At 37.0% G+C, this 12,253-nt stretch overlaps 1 protein-coding gene across 2 annotated transcripts in view; it reads left to right on the top strand.

Moving 5' to 3' along the window:
* The window catches only part of LOC124879021 (neuronal pentraxin-1-like), a 35,513-nt gene that overhangs the window by 7,427 nt on the left and 15,833 nt on the right, over positions 1 to 12,253 (top strand). The window contains exons 2-5 of one of the 2 annotated variants that reach the window (XM_047383279.1): positions 4,613 to 4,674; positions 4,822 to 5,026; positions 9,611 to 9,770; positions 11,498 to 11,561. The gene's annotated coding sequence lies outside the window, so the exon portion shown is untranslated. The remainder of the gene's footprint in view (positions 1 to 4,612; positions 4,675 to 4,821; positions 5,027 to 9,610; positions 9,771 to 11,497; positions 11,562 to 12,253) is intronic. The other variant, XM_047383278.1, reaches the window with a different exon arrangement.

Here is a 12,253-nt window from a genome sequence, read left to right on the forward strand (position 1 = left end):
TTGAATGAGTGTATTTGCTCCTGCACACTTGCATGTAAAGTTCCAAATAGAATATAGATGTTTGTATGTTGGTTTCTATTTGTGAAAGTGTGTACACATTCCTCCACTTTAGCCTACAGACTCGGGTGCATCTTGTTTCCCCATACAAAATGCTTTAAATGTGTGTGTGTGTGTGTGTGTGTGCGGTAAGCAGTCACATTGAAGCCTCTGTAAGTCAGTCTGTTTGTTTATTCTCACTACAACAGTTGTGCAGAATGAGTTTCCATTTTTTTCTTTTTAAATACACTTGTGTAAAATTGTATCAGATTGCACCCACTTAAACCTTGTCTCTGTAACTGTGTGTACATACGTGCATGTCACTCTTCCCCAGCTATTTTTGCACTCCACCTGTTAATGACTATAAAGTAGACTGAGGGAAAAAGGGTGGTAGCAGGGGGGTTGTGTCAGCTCTGGCTGAGGGTCTCATGTCTGCAGCTCCCACTACGATCCTGCTGATTGAAGAGGCAATAGTAGAGTCAACACCTCGAAGAAAAGTATCACACCCGGAGGGACATTGGTGGGCTCTCATGGTCCGATGTCAGAGCTGAGAGATCAATTTCATCAGACAGTGAAAACCTAATACTCCTCTGCCTGCTGACACAGACGCAAGCACTCTATCCAGTTTGCTACAGGGGGCACCAAGATGTATTAGTGCTGATTCCTAAAGTATACACTGCCTGATGGGATTCAGGGTTGTTTTTAACTGGATTTGAATCCATATCCAGTAATGAATCTTGTCAAAATCATATTAGCCAATGGCCAATGTTGAAACAAATTATATAAATGTACCTGACTTTTGTGAAGTGCCTTGAGACAACATGTGTTGTGAATTGGCGCTATATAAATAAAACTGAATTGAATAAACACATTATTTTAGGTAAATGAAGAAAACATTGCATATCTCTTGTACTGGTGAGAAAAAAAAAATCATGCATGCAACATTGCACTCTGTTTTGCTGGAAAAGAAAAGAACAGAACAGAAAAACCTTTAATGTAATTTTACTTTGCAAACTTCAATGAGAAAACACTGAGAAAACAACACCTTCACTATCTCTTGTTACTCAATGGTCTGAGTATTTATTAAGTCTTCCATCTGTTCAGGTTGCCTGAATTTCTTGTCCTCCTGTTGCCTGGGAAGTAAAGAAAATACTGCAGTCAGATATGCCTGGCATTGCGATTAGGTGGTGCAAGTGCATGCAAGAAGGTCAGACACACAAAGTTGAAGGACTCATTGTAAGGGGTAGAAAATAAGGATAAAAAAGAAAAAGAGTGAAAAAAGAGCTCAAAAATTGGGGGACAGGGAGACAAGTCTTGCAGAAAGAGTCGCCTCCCCTTTAAGCCTGAGTGAGCAGGCATATTAAATGCCTGCAGAAAGGTTTTTAAATGATTGGGGTTTTAGTTACTATTAGTACTCAGTTCACAATTATTTGCCACCTTTGGTAAAAACTGTATTTAAACCTGTTTGTTATTGTCCTGTATCATCTACATGAAGGCCAAAGCTGAAACAGACCCTGGCACAGGAAGGATATAATTCATCCCAGGGTGGGGAGGGAGCAGCCTATAATTTTCTGGCCATTGGTGATAGCCCCATGTTAACACCCCATGTAAGATCAGCATTCACGGAACAGCCAGAAACTGGAAGGTAGAGATCCTTTCCACACACTACCCATTTAAGATGAGCGGATAAATGTAAGGATTTTTCTGTAATCCACTAAGTTACTTGGTCCTTTGTGTGTTAAGGACCATGTTGTTATATTTGCAACACCTGACCAGCTGTTTTTTGTTTTTTTTTTATTAAAAAAATAAATAAATGTGAACGCATCAGACATAACTAAATACATTCATGGAGTCTGTCCACTCCCTCTGTCACCCCATGCATTATGACATGTCAACTGCCATATACTCTCAGCTTTTTATGCTCATGGTATGATCTCGGTTGCATTCCATCGATGTGTCAGTTAGTTTTATTGGCCATTGCTTAGCATTGCAGCTACTACCCTATAATATGTGCAATGTTATGTGGGAGAGAGTGCACAGAAGTCACAATTAAATATAGATTTGGTCCAACAGAACCAAAAAAATATATGGCAATTCCAGATATTTTTTTGTTTTTTTTTAGCCTTAATCTTGTTTGAAATGTAATGCAGACCTGAATAAGATCTTCTAAAGAAAATGTTCTCACTTAAGCACTAACCTGGCAGGACACTGCCAGGTGGCATTTAATTAAGCCACTGGTGATGTTTACTTGGTGTGTTGTTAAATCCCTAAAGGGAGAATTTAACTCAATTATTATACTCTATCAGGCACTGCAGTTCTCAAGACAATATGACAGATTAACTTGCCTTTTTTCCACGCGCCATCTTACTCTCTGTCTTTTTTCAAACTCTGTGCTCTTTGTTGCACACAAAACTGCATCTGCTAGATGGTCTCATTGCAATAAGAGCAATAAAATAGTTTTTTTTTTAGATTTCTTTTTTTAAATACGTCATTTTATTGTGACTGCAACTGCTTTTGTTCTGTCTCTAGTGCAGCAGTGACCATGACTATTGGGTGGCACCATGTAGAAGAGAGACATACATGGAGGTAGGAGGGAAGGGTAAAGTAAAACTAAGCTTCGCTGATCCCTAAGGAATGAAGGCAGTTAGAACACTCACGTTGTGTACTGCAGGGGGTGATGGGATTACACCTACACAATTGGGCATCCGGATGTGGGAGCTGCCAAGTTGGTGCACAAGGACATGTTCATTACTGTAGTGAAAAACTGAATTCTTCTTAATTTTCTAAAGTAAGTGTGCTGTTGGCAGTTTCAGAGAAGTTGTGTTTCTAACCTATTCTTTGCAACTTTATCTTCACTACTTCAGCAAAATGTGGCAGGAGTGTATTCAAAGTTGTCAATCTAACCTGTAGACCAAAAACAGCAGATTTACACTATTATAGCAATAAAGCATAACAGCGCCATAATCATTTACCAACTAAATCCAAAATAAAAATGGATGTTTTATCAGACATCTTGGAACTTTAAGATGAGTTTTGTCTGACTTTTAATGGCTCTTTGCATATGTCCATGCGTGCATGCAAAAGCAGTCCAGCCACCACAATAAAACTGTTCAGACCTCAAAGGAAGATTAAAAGTGTGATTGTTTTGCTCAAGCAAGTGCAGGAAAATGGTACTTGAATATTCACTGTAAAACACATGTGACTGTCACAACTATTGTATGGATGCCAGCTACACCTAGCCTGGCTCTGTGTCTACCTGTGACACCTTTCTGGAGAGGGGAATCGTCCAAGCTTCTGCTGGCAACAACTTAATGCTCACCTTCTACCGATGATCCACATGGCCTTGTCTTTTAGTGTTTAACCCTTTCTCTCTCCTAGACATGGCGTTTGACTGAGCTTTACTGTAACTAATTATATGTGCTCTTTTTCAGACTCTAACCTTGAAAACTGGCTCAGAGTTTATCTGTTCTTTCTTTCTTGGTGAAACGACTAAAGGAGCTACATCCATTAAGATTTACTTTTCCTTCCCATAGAAAGGACTCCTGGATCAGTGCTTCTTTGTTCTCTTTGTGTCTCTGCTCTGTTCTCTCTAACCCCCAGTCCGTCATGGCAGATGGCCGCTCACACTGAGCCTGGTTCTGCTGGAGGTTTCTTCCTGTTAAAAGGGAGTTTTTCCTCTCCACTGTCACTACATGCATGCTCAGTATGAGGGATTGCTGCAAAGTCAACGCCAGTGACTGTCCACTGTCTCTACATGCTCATCTAGGAGGAGGGAATGCTGCAAGTCACTGACTGGATGCAATCTGCTGGGTTTCCTTAGACAGAAAAACGTTTTATCCAATTTGAATAAATAACTAACTTTGACTGCACTGTTCAATGGTTAGGACTAATTGGTATGTATGTACCTTACTGTTATGAAGTGCCTTGAAACAACATGTGTTGTGAATTGGCGCTATATAAATAAACTGAATTGAATTGAACTCTGAGACTAAGTAAGTACCTTTATTTGCAAAAATTATCTTCAGCCATCTCCTATTTAAAAGGAAAGACTTAAATGTTTTGTTTCTACTGTTCCATTTATCATACTCTGAACAACCCAGCTATTTTTTTCTTCATTATTTTCACGTGTAGATTGTGGTAATGTTTATGCATAGGTGCGTGTCGAACGAATTGTCAAGGATTTTTTTATCTCAATGAATGTTCAAAAAATAATACATGAAAATAAAAGTTGTGTTTTTTGCAAATATGTAGTATGTCATGTTAGTTATGAATTGGACTCTGGTTCTGGCAACAATTATGGGCATGAAATGAAAGGTTCAAATGTTGATTGAAGACAGTGTCCAAAATAATGATTTTCCAACAGGGTTCCAGTTCGGCACTGTGGGGGAGAGGTAAGTTGTTATTATTTTGCAGAGTGTTAAGTTGAATAAGGATTAAATATGTATTGGGAGAGTTCTTACTTATGTGGATAAAGGAGGTGCTTCAGGAGGACTTGGGAAAAGCCACAGCATCCGAGTTTGGCTATTGGTGGTGAACGATGTGCAGGTAACGTTGTCTCCGTTGTTCTGTCTTCCAGGAATGGTGTCGGACAGGCAGCTGAATGAGCCACAGAGGGATCTGAGTAGCTGAGATCAGGAGGTCAGTCTGAGGAGCAGTGAGGAGATTTACGGAAGAGCACTCGCACTCGAAAGGTTTTCTCCAACAATCCAATGTGTGAAAAAGCAGAGTATTGATGCGTGGGAGTCTGCCTCAGGGAGTCTGCTCCTCTATGCTTCTCCTGATTAGTGTTGATGATCTACAGCTGTGGGACACACCTGCCAGTCCACCCATACCAACTGCCAGTCCACCCTACGAACTGCACAATGGACGGATGGAGGGAGGGATCTTTTTGAGTAGACCAGGAAGTGCAGTCTCTGCTGGGCCTTCTTTCGAACACTGTCTATGTATGAGAACAAGGTCCTAAAGAAAGCGTGGATCCTTGGAACCACAGGTGATCTACAGCACACACCCCTGGTTTTCAGTGTCTTTGTTAAATACAGAGAGGTTTTTCTATGGGTCTGGAGTACTCACCAGTACTCACCAGTAGACTTCCCTGTTTCCACTTCTTCTGAGAAAGTAGCAAGTAATCTAGAATGTTTGATAGATATACCAGCAATTTTGTTAAATTAGTCTGTGAATATGCTTTTGATATTTTGCCATATTGAAAGCTATGGTGTGTTTGACAATTATAGAGAAATAGAGCTGAGTTATTAGAGCTGAAAAAACAGGTTCTAAAGAGCAATCAGAGCATCTGTGACAGGAACCATCCTAAAATAACACAAGATTGACTCAATTTGCTGATTACATTAGCTCTGAAAGCAGTTGGTTTTACTGGATTTTATTTAGAGGTGTCAGAGCAAAAGGTGCTAATGCAAATGCATTCCACACTTTCATCCATCCCTTTCCTTTTTTTATTATGTGCTCTGTGTTGGGCTATCACATAAAATCCCAATAAAATTAATTAGAGTTTTAAAGTAACAAAATATGAAAATGTTCAAAATGTATAGTGACTTTTGCAAGGCACTGTGTGTGATTATTCTAAATCAAATCTGATTTCAAAAATAACCTTGATTTAAAAGTGACTAACACCACCAGACAGCTTTTTTATAATTTAGGCACCACACTGGCCATTGGTACCATGACTTAATCTAAAGGTCTAATAAAAACATTTGACGGTTGGCTGGCTCTCATGCTGCTATAACACAGGTCAGAGCAGGGAAAAGACCTGGATTTAGCCTGGCAGAGGGTTATGAGTTCAACCTAACAGGATTAAGAAACATACTTACTTTATAGCCCAGACTTGTATATAGGCTGAAATGTTTTCTGGGGACCAGCATGTGACCCAGACCTATCCCATGGAGCGTGTGAAACCAAACAGTGCTAACTACATTCACAGAAATATTTATTTCATGAGAGTCAAAAATCAGATCCTAGTAACATTATTTTGTTTAACCTTGGTTTTTACCTTACTGTGCAATTAATCGTATTGTGATTCTTTCCAAATCTGGATTAATTGTAAACACTGACTTGGTAATTGTTCTGCTCCAACAGAAATAAAAAGATTTTTGCAAAGCCAACAATGCCAAACATTTCAAGCAGGAAACCTTCAAAGATAATAAGTAAATATGAAGATTACTCTTCACCCACATGCAGGTACAGAAAATAACTCAGTGCTTTCAGAATACCCTGTTTTAGTTTGTTCTCGCTTTCTCTACATTCACTTTTTTTCCACACATTTGTTCCCACTACCACTGCCACTCTCCACCTACATGTTCAAGTGTGCAAGCCAGTAAGGTATGAGGGAGATATCCCACTGTGGTGGAACAATATGATCCAACACTAACCTGTGCGGCCCTGTTAACACATCCTGTTTCAGTGTAAACCCTGCCGTGTATTATTTACACCAAAGCATTTGGTGAACAAAGGTAGGATTGTCTCATTTGTTTTGTTATATGCTTTTTTCTCTGTCACTTATTATGGTCCTTCTGTTAATGGAGCACTTGTCCACTGTCACCACATGAATGCTCATTATGAGGTATTGCTGCAAAGCTAATGACTACATGCTCATTCCGGTGAAGGAATTGTTGCAAAGTTAATCATTCACTGCAGTTGGCTTTTTACCAGTTGGCATAATGAACTAAACTGGGCTACATTGTTTTATAACTAGAACGAAATGTATATAGATGCATCCAGTCTCAAATACACCTGAATCAAATTAAAGGCTCATTACCAGGCCATTTAATTGTGAAAGTAACAATGCCATGTTGGAGAAGGGATACATCTAAAAGAGACAGGATTGTAGCTTTTGAGGACCGGAATTACGCACCCTTTGGCTATATATATTTTTGTAAATTAATTGGATCTTTTTTTTTTGGGAAAATAGTGCAATATAAATACATTTTGTTAAATTTAATTGAATTCTTGAATTGATAATTTAACAAACAACTTTGGCAGTACTCTGAGGATACTGTAATGCAAAGTGATAGTGGCAGCATGTTTTTCTTTTGAAGACAACCATTGCAAAAGCAATGGATTTTCAAATAGAACTGCCCCTGTTTTAAGCATTCAGTATTAGATTGTTTTTTTGGGTTTTTTTTTTTTTACAGTTTCAAACTTTCTCCTACACTTCTAATATGGCTACTCAACAGACCCTTTACCTGAATATTTACTTTTAGACAAAACTCCCTGGAAAATATTTTTTCAATATATCCAAAAGATGTTGGATAAAATAAATCTTTATCTAGTAGATAGGTAAACGTTTGCAAGGTCATTTAGAAATTTAAATCAATGAACAATGATTATTTAATTTGTAAACATGACCTGGAATAAATTCTGTTGAATAATGAACTCCAACATCCAGTAATTCCTGATGTTATGTGATGCCAAAAGCCTGTGACCCTGCAGTAGGTTTACAGTCTAGTCTGGGCTGCATAGTCAGAAATCATTGATAGATTTAACTCTGCTTCATAAATAGTAGCACATTGTTACTTTAACAGGTCTTTGTTGTTTTGTTTTGTGCGCACTAATTAGCACTATTAGTCAGCTTGACATGAGCCAATCATTTAAGTGGGACTTTCCACTGCAACTCTTCTGCCTAAACACATCCGGTGACGCACAATGCTGCATGTAGGTGGGCCTGTTTAATACAGCAGTGGATTGAACAAAAGCTAATGGCTCTAGCTCTTTTCATCAAAGAGACTTTAGAAGCCAGGGTAATTGGAGTGATCTCTGTGTGGACCTGGTGACTGTATTTCATGGATTGAGTATGTTTTGTTAAAGGTATAGAAGGTAAAGTATATTACAAGTCTGTGTTCCTTGTGTAAACTATATTTACCATCAAAAATATTTTATTGCACAACTTTTAGCATAATAATATAAATGTGTTTTGTAGTTTTTAATAACTGATACAGTTGGTTTTCTAAAACATTATTTAGATCAACTTTAACTTAAGGAACATGTTAGAAAGGACTTTTAGAGACTCTGTAAATTCATTTAAAAATGAACTAATTCATTTAAACATTTCTTTACCCTCTTCTATTGGATCAGCTGATTGTGGCTCACCGGTAGATATACTCATTTTTCCATTTTGGCCCACTTGATTGACAGCAGTGGGAGGTCCATCAGACAGAGGAACAACAGGGTGTAGGGGAAGGGGTTGTTTATATTTCCTGAATTTTTATTTTCAATACAGAGCATGAGAAGAGAGTGCCGGTCAGGGCTGCACTTCATTGCTTTTATTTATTTCATTCTATGTTTTCTTCTTTTCGGAGTTGTCACAGCAGCGCTTCCTTGTGAAGTTGACGCTCTAAAAAACCTCCTATGTGGTCTATGCCAAGAACCGGCCCTGCCCAGACCATCACACTCCCCCCCCCAAGTTGTTTAACACCTTGTATGGTATTCTTTTTCTTTTTCTGCTGTGCTGTGCTTTGCTACTTTTATATTATATGTGATTGAAAATTGCTTTTTGTGTTTGGCCAGGTTATCTTTGATTTTAAAATTCGTTTGATGACCTGAAGCATTAAAGTGTGACAAACAAGCAAAGAGAAGAAATCTGTAATGGGGCAAAACCTTTTTCTCAGCCGGTTAAAGTTTAGTGATAAAGAATTGACCAACAATTTAAATTAATTAATGACTTTATTCCTTAATGAAAACAGTTTCTCCTTGACCAAAATTTTGGCATGCTGTTGCAATACATTAACATACTTGCAAGTTTTTTTTTCCACATTGAAATTACAGGATCACAGCAGACTATGGTAAGTTAAATAAACTTGTTTTACTTAATACTGATGAAGAGAACACACTGCCTGGAAAATGTACAAGCAAGGGATGCAATGTATTAGTTGTCACAGCACGCATTCTAACTTAAAATGAGTAGGACCAGCTTAAGCCCATTATTGGGAGCCACATTCTGCTCAAGGTTTTTTTTTGGTCATGTTGTATTGATAACTTTAATACACAGGTGGAGAAATAGAATGCAGGTATATACAGGTAGAATAATATACCTGTATATTATATATATATACATATAGAATAATATACAGGTGGAGAAATAGAATGCAGCCCACATTATTATATCCAAACTAATCTTAAAATTTCAAATCAAAATGTCTTTCATGAAATAAGTATTTCTTATGAAGATAAAAAAAAACAAGCAAACATAAAAGTAAATAACCCAAACAAAGATGGAAAGCAAAAATGTAACTAACAGAGGTGTAAAATAAGGCAATGAATGGGAACAGACACAAAATAAAGCAGAAAGCAACGCTCACCAAAGTTGTCCAAAAACAAACTAAAAAAAACAAGAATAAACAATTAGCAAAAGAACCTAAATGTGCTATGAGTCATTAGTACTTTATAGATATTCTATTCAATTCTGTTCTATTCTATCCTATTCTTTTAACAACACAATAATCCAAAATAATATAAATAAAATGCACAGACACACAGATTATAATATTTCATAGACCCAAAGAGTTTGATCCATCCCAAGGTCTTCAAAACACATTGCACAGTATGTTTCCCCTTTTCATAACAGAGTGCTATAACCCCATGGTCCTCTGCATCGATAAGAGAGAAGGGGAGAGAGAGAGAGAGAGAGAGTTAAAATTATCCACCTAAAGCCAATCCTCCTCAAGCTGATCAGTGCACTCAATGGACTTACCAGCTCAGGGACTTCAAACTGCAGGTACATGCATGTAAGACAATTTTTTGTTTCTTTCTTAAAGAAGTTTGTTGTTGTGTTATGTACCAAAAAGATTTTGCCAATAATGTATCGGTAAGAAAAGCTAAAAAGATTATTTACAATCCTAAGTAGGCAACTATAATGCCAAAAAGTACCATTGGTACAACATTACTGTGAAAAAAGGGAGTTTTATTTCATTTAATTATTTTCATTGTTATTACTTATTGGTTTTACAAAATAGCAACAGTAAATATATAAATTATAGCCTACCAACTTAAATACATTTTATTTACCTGTTATGTATTTCACTGATTACTTGAGTTCTTGGATCAGGGCATCGCTGATGGGCTTGAAGCCACGTGTTGCACTGAGACCTTAGCTTGACTCCGCTTCACTTGCTGGAGACAGCTTAAAGAGGCCAAATAAATTGTGAAGATGATCTAGCCTTTATTCAGGTGTGAAGTCCACCTGTTGACTAGCGTGACAGGCCTGCTCTTATGACATCAATTGTGTAAATGATCGAGAAAAATCAACCCTCAGATTTTTTAGTTATTTCTCTACATCACTGTTTACAATTTTTCAAGTCATCTGCCTTAGCTTCTGAACATCCCTTCATTTAACAAAATCAACAATAAATCAGGGTATAGTTCAAAACTTCACAGATGACTAAAAGTATTTTAAAATTATAAAGTGAGAAGAAAATGGAAATTGCTTATTTTTTTGGAACTGAAGTTAAAACAGAAAAAATATTTTTTACAAACCTTATTGATGACTCTAAATTTCTGTCAGAGCTTCTGGAGAAAGCTTGAAAGAGAAACCTGAGTACTATGCTGCTTGAAACGTTTTGTTTTGCTACATCTTTTGTTTTGCTAGACCTGTATTGCTATATTTGTTAAATGGTATTTCAATCCAATCAGCGGACCCCTAGCTTTCCATGGCATCACAACTTTTCCAACAAGCCTGGGAAAGATGACTTCATTGTTCAAAGTCAAAGCTGTCTAAATGTCAACTTTGTTAACCTCCCAACCTTTCATTTATTCAGTATGGCACAAAGATTGTTCTGTCAATAACTACTTCCCATTTAAATACCTTACAGGGCAAATATTCACAAAAACCCACTTGAAAATGATGATCATACATTTTTAAAAGCATAACTTTAGCCACTTTCAGTACATTCTAAACTTAAGGGTAGGTACATTCACACATACCGAAGCCGTAGTATTAATTTTTAGACACAGATAGAAAAAAGTTTGCTTGCGTCATCAGTATAATATACATATATATATATATATATATATATATATATCTACACCCTGGGCAGATCACCAGACAGTGAAAATTGTACTTATGTAAAAGTCATGTATATACAGTGTGTGTGTATATATATATATATATATATATATATATATATATATATATATATATATCTCAGCAATTTAATTTCAGTTCTATTTCAGTTCTATTATTATTATTTTACCTCCCCTTTAAGTCGATATTTGCTTCATAAAATCCTACATTGAGTGGATTAGTTTGTGTTTTCTGGCAAATGGCATAATGTATGTCTTGTAAAAACAACGAATGGATCTTTGCTTGTTAGACATGTGTGTGTTGCCACGTGTCATTGAGAAGTATCATGTCTGTAAAGCTCCACTAATGTTGTCTCTAAGTATCAGACAGCAAAGCTTGTTGTCAGGTTGACTCCCCTCATCTTGTTATTGAATCTTTGTATTGCTTATTCAGAGGTAACCAAAGTACCGTCTAAAGAAGACAAGATAAGTCATGCTTCTACCTGGTCAACAACAAGGTGAATGACACAAGTTAGAGGTTGTTTATTTGTAATTTCTTATGCAGCAAAATACATTTCTTAGGAATTGCCTAAGAAATCTCCATGACTCCTTGGATAGCAATGCTTGTGTCCAGGGTATCCATGGTAACCAACCAAAATATTGTCCACTGTTGCCATTGCCATTTCAGGTTTTAGCTCATAGTTGTGCTACACATTTAGGACAGGCAGTTTAGGCAGCAGGTCTACCATTTCATCACCTGCATGAAAGGATGTTTAGCTGCTAGCACCAGCAGTATGTAATTCAAGATATTGCTATGGACACAGTCAAAAAGGAAAAAACAGGAGTCTTTTGCCTGAGGATGTACTGTGTATTTACTGAAGCAGTAAATAATCCACCCTGAAGTTTTTTTTGTTTTTTTAAGTATTATGATGACCATACTTAACATGTCATGGTAAAATGTAACTGTTAACTGTTTAAATTGTCAAGCAATGTCTGATCAAAAATCATAAATTAACACAATAGCAAAAATAATGGGCTGATTTTGTTTGTTTGTTGTTCAAAAGCATTTTTTTCAAAGTCACATGAAGGGCACTACATCAGACTCAAATGTTCATGGTCTCAGTGGGTATTTAAACTGGTGATAGGCTATGAGAATAAGGAGCTTAGAAGGAACAACAGCTTATATGTTCTGCAACCTTCCTTCTTGGCT

Source organism: Girardinichthys multiradiatus, chromosome 13 (genome assembly GCF_021462225.1).
Source record: "Girardinichthys multiradiatus isolate DD_20200921_A chromosome 13, DD_fGirMul_XY1, whole genome shotgun sequence".
Taxonomy (NCBI): Eukaryota; Metazoa; Chordata; class Actinopteri; order Cyprinodontiformes; family Goodeidae; genus Girardinichthys; species Girardinichthys multiradiatus.